Consider the following 5,260-nt stretch of genomic DNA (forward strand, 5'->3'; position numbering starts at 1 on the left):
GCTACTCTCGGGGAAAGGGGATGCCATTTTATAGGAACAATTCATCATTTATTTTTGTTTCACGTTAACAGGATAACAGAAAAATACAAAACGCTTACAGATCCACAGTCTGGAGTTGAAGCCTTCCTGGATGCCTCGTCCTAGAGTCTTCAGGTGCTTGAGAGGATGTACTATGACGTGTTATGTCTATGACATTGGTATAGTATTGAGATCAAGGTCAGTCAACCGCGGGAGGGGCCAGCACAATAGCTTCTTAATTATCCACCAGGTATACTTTGTTCCATAATATTGTACAGAACAAAAGTAAACTTTCAGTGTATATACGTTAAGGTATGGAATACACCGTTGTATATGACTTCTGCAATAGAAGAAAAGTAACAGTGGTTCACCATACATCACTGGGAACTGAACACTATACTGTATATCACTGTTAAAAGGTTCTCGATTTCCTCCTTCATAGCACTGATAGTCTCTCGACTCCAGCCTCCTCTGTTCTCACCTAATACTATCACACTGCTGCTGTTGGTCAATTACAGCGAATCTACTCCTGTTAAACACTGGAACATTGGCCACATTCTTACATGTAAACAGAGGCAGTCCTTGTGCTGTTGTCACGCTCCTGTTAAGCGTGACCCACTCTATCCGGGACGAGAGAGGGGGGGGGGGGGGCGCTAGGGACGTATCTTGACTTGAATTTTCCTTGGAAGGTATTTTGTTTTGCTCAGTGCAGGAAAACACGTTTAATGCTTTTGTTGGCTTTATTTACGAAGGTGACAGAGATAATTGCACCATCAAGAACACTATCAATGTTTATTGACAGTTCTTGTTAAGGTATTGAGTTACAATTGTTCTTTTTAGTCATTCCCTGATAATGTCTTGGTAGATTATTAGAGTACCAGGAGTGGTGAGCACACACACAGACACACACACACAGACACACACACACACACACACACACACACACACACACACACACACACACACACACACACACACACACACACACACACACACACACACACAAACACGAAAGCCTTCAACTAGACAAAATAAATTAGAAATTCCAGTTACGCGCTAGAACCCGAAGAAGTTGTGTTGGGGAAACTGGGGCTGGAACAAGCCCGGGAAGGTCTGGTCAGGAGTCTCGGTACACAAGTTATAGCGGCCTGTGAGAGGGTTCTGGCTGAAGAAGCGACAGGGCCGCCCGCCCCCGAGTGGGAATCCACCTCCGAAGCCTGCAAGTAAAGGGAGGGAGGGAGCTGTTCAGAGAGCATAGGATACCTGGTTGATGGGGTTCTGGGAGTTCTACTCTCCAAGCCCGGCCCCAGGCCAAGCTAGACTTGTGAGAGTTTGGTCCACTAGGCTGTTGTTTGGAGCGGCCCGGAGGCCCACATACCTGCCACACTTAACATAATTCTCTCTCCCGTTATATGTACACTGATGGCTCCTTAAACGAAAACAATAGCGACTTCGCGGAAGGTTTTTGTCTTGTGGCAGAGCAGTGTGAGTATAATTACTTGGGCCTCCACCGTCTTGCCTGAGTATGACAAACATTGTGCTCAACAACGTTCTTGGCTCATATTTGGATGCCATTAATGTGAACAGTTCTTCATCATGCGTAATTCCCATCAAATCTTGTATATGATTGTGTATACCTATCATATATCATCCAGGAGAACCCGCGTGCTTATGGACTGTAGAGACTGGCGTGAGAACTGAAAATATAACTGTTAAATCCTTCGATTAAGTGTATAAGTTATGCGGGTTTAACGCTTGCTTTTGACTATTATTTAGTTACTGATGACAAAGGCTATTTGATACAAAACGTTTTAACACGTCCAGACAGAGGGTAAGGACTTACCAGGCTGAGAGAACTGAGGCATGGCTGTCACCAACGACAACACCACCACCACAGCGACGAACACGGCACGACACATCTGAAGAGAAAGTGAGACAATAGAGTATCGCCAGGGATTCCGCAGGTAAGAAAGAACATGAGCACCTTCAAGTAGCCTGATGTCTCGATTTGCCGCTACGTTAAAAATGATACTGTTTTGCGTAACCAGAAACGGACGAACCCAAGCAACCCACCAAAGTTTACGATTACAGACGTCCAGATTACCCGTGTTCGCCAATGTCGAAATCATCACTACCAACAGTCCTGTTAGGTGCCAGAGTGATTTAAAAAGATGTCAGTAACTTTGTTTTACTTTACATATGGATAACTTGGAACAGAATTATAAGGCTGAACGAAAATTATAAGGCTTTTATCATTTATAGAAAAACAGCAAATCACAAATATACAAGCTGGCTTCAGCTAGTGAGATAGTTCCATACCCAGTATTTGGTTTCTCATACCCTCACGGGGTACTGATACCCCTGGTAAAGAACCCATGGTGTAGAGAACGGGATGTCAGTCCCCAAGGTTGGGGCTCCAGATGGATCACTCTCTTTGTAGCGTTTGAGTAAAAGTGTAATTTATAGATTTGTTTCTAAAAGGGGTGAGATGAGCGTATGTGAGAGAGAGATAACTGCACCAAACTCTCACAAGTCAAGTCTGGCCTCGGGCCGGGAAAATCTTACCATGTTCTCCACGAGGGTTGAGGCGAGAGTGGTGAGAGTACCTGGGGTGTGTGGGACATTTATACTCCGGGTGCGTCACCTGGGAATTTGATGATGCCATGTTTGTAATGTTTAATTTCTCGGTCGTGGCCTTAACCTCGGTAAATATTGACCGTTTTGTTCTCTGGGAGTTTTTGTGTGTAACTTTGTCAGTGATGTGATGTGGTTCACGGGGAGAGTTATATCTTAAGTGATGGTGAAGGGAAGACATTAAGAGGTCCCCACTATGCAAGGCTTGGCACCTCTGGACATCACTTCCTGTTAGGAAGGTCTGACCTTTGTACTTCCCTCAAGCTCGGTCGGAAATACTCGTCTTCCTTCCTTCCTTCCTCCCTTCCTTCCCGAGCTATGTTCAGTAGAACTTCGGTTTCAACTCTTTTTACCCTGTCGTAGCTCAGTCGATTAAGGCAGTGTCTGGGATGCTCCCGGACGCAGGTTCGAATCCTCGTCACGGCCCTTATGGATTTGTTCATTACTAATGGGGTTTGCTGCGTCAGTGGAGGGAATACACATCAATGATTCCTATTGATGAGTATTGGCAGCCTTTACCACAGACATGGGAAAGATCCTTAGGACATAAAATATGACTTATTACAGCTGGTTCATGACATTACAAGGACAATGGGGTCACATTTTTTGTATTATTTTTTTTTTGTATTTATATATACAAGAGTTCTTACAGTCTTGTACAGCCACTAGCACTAGACTTAATAATGTGGCATAGCAACATTTATACCTGGGATATATTAACCAAGTCGAATATTCAAGTTTATATAATCATAGAGAAACACTTTGGTGTTTGGTAAATAATTCTCACCTTGTGTGGTGTGGCTGGTGCACAAGTGGCCGATGGGTAGTCCCACCAGCACCACCACCACGCCGATGAACATCATCTCTAGCCAGGAACCTGCTCTTATGACGACTCCATCAAGTTTACTGTTATAAGCCCAAGAGACAAGGAGGGGGGGGGGGGTATACCTGCCCCTTATATCTGAGCGGTTGTGAGACCCTCGTAGCCTGATACACACATGTCAGCCTCCTATCACCACCACATTCACACTGGAGCCTCTCACTGAGCCTGTGTACTGGTCCAGCTGGAGACCTTCCCACATACCATAGTCTTATAGTGGACAGAGTATGAGGTCTACCTACCAGAGTCTCGCCTACCTATACGTCACACTGGGTGCAGGGTGAGAGAGAGATGAGGTGTGAGGGCGTCCCTTATCACCACTCACCTGGGTAGCGACAGTGGCGGCGGCTGCGCTGGGAGGCAATAACACTACCCCTCACCTGAGTGTGTGAGGTGAGTCCTGAGTATGGAGGAAGACAATTTATCTTTCTTCACTTCATCGTCGTGATATGCTGCACGTGTCACGAGATTCCTCATGGTAATCACCTGGGACCAGATTCACGAAAACACTTACGCAAGCACTTACGAACGTGTACATCTTTCCTCAATCTTTGACGGCTTTGGTTACATTTATTAAACAGTTTACAAGCATGAAAACTTCCCATTCAACTGTTATTATTGTTATAAACAGCCTCCTGGTGCTTCCGAGCTCATTAACTGTTTAATAATTGGAAACAAAGCCGCCAAAGATTGAAAAAAGATGTTCAGGTTCGTAAAAATTTTTTTTTTTAAATTTTGCCCCGAGGGGCGAGTTTATTGGGCAGCGCCACTCATCTTGTGAGTGAACATACCGCCATAGCAGAATGTACAACACTCCCCAATAGGAAGAAAACCCGCTGGGTTGTTCATCCTGTCACTTGTACCCAGACGTAAGTGTTTGCGTAAGTGCTTTCGTGAATCTGGCGTCTTGTCAGCAGGCGAGGCAGTCAATCAAGATATAGATTCTATGTGTAGAGCTTTCTTATTGGAGAGCAGCTTATGTGGTCGCTATCTTTTAAATTTGGGTATTTAAGGAAGTTAGTTTGATCACTAACCTATCCGAGGACCCACGAACAGAGAATGGAACATTACGTTAATTTCGCGAGAGGGTATTATTATTTGCATCAGTTTTTGGCCTTCGGGAAATTATACGTCAAAATGCGATGCACTATTTGAGGAGAACGGGTTAGGTCAGGAGTCTTCGCGGACACTATTAAGCAGCTCGTTCAGTGATGACTAACTATAGACCAACTCAGTCTATACAAACACCCCTTACAGACTTATACTATACTCAAAAGTGTAACAAGTATCACCTAATTTCCTCACAACATCTACCAACTCACCTTGTACAATGTTAATGAGAAGTGAAATGATGTCACCGCTACGCGTACTAGTGGCTGTACAAGAATGTAACAACTTTTGTATATGTCTCAAAAAAAAAAAAATATTATACGAAGTTAACCCTGAAAATCTTTGTCATTTTCTTTTATTCCAGCGAAATTATATAAGAGGGGAGACCCTAATATTCTCATCCTGACGGCGTTTGGGCCGCACTCTCCAAGCATATCTTATGATTTTCCATTGTCTGGGAGAGAAAACTTCAGGCTTATCGAGGTCCTTCCAAGGCCCTACTGCGACCAGTCCTCTTGAATAGGACACATTTTGCTGTATAAATCCCCCTTAGGTCAAAAAGTGAGTTACGAAGCATCATAGCATTCCAACATTACTAAACTAACGCACTAAATTGCC

At 44.2% G+C, this 5,260-nt stretch overlaps 1 long non-coding RNA gene across 2 annotated transcripts; it reads right to left on the reverse strand.

Annotated features, from left to right (window-relative positions):
• Positions 1 to 757: 757 nt before the first annotated feature.
• On the reverse strand, positions 758 to 3,652 carry LOC138373092 (uncharacterized). Of its 2 annotated transcripts, none has more exons than XR_011231044.1 (3): positions 3,440 to 3,652; positions 1,862 to 1,937; positions 758 to 1,235 (listed from the first exon to the last, which is right to left on the reverse strand). It is a non-coding gene; the product is annotated as an uncharacterized lncRNA (long non-coding RNA). The 2 variants fall into 2 exon arrangements; XR_011231045.1 differs by lacking the exon at positions 3,440 to 3,652 and adding an exon at positions 2,584 to 2,627.
• Between the last annotated feature and the right edge of the window lie 1,608 nt (positions 3,653 to 5,260).

Source organism: Procambarus clarkii, chromosome 41 (genome assembly GCF_040958095.1).
Source record: "Procambarus clarkii isolate CNS0578487 chromosome 41, FALCON_Pclarkii_2.0, whole genome shotgun sequence".
NCBI lineage: Eukaryota > Metazoa > Arthropoda > Malacostraca > Decapoda > Cambaridae > Procambarus > Procambarus clarkii.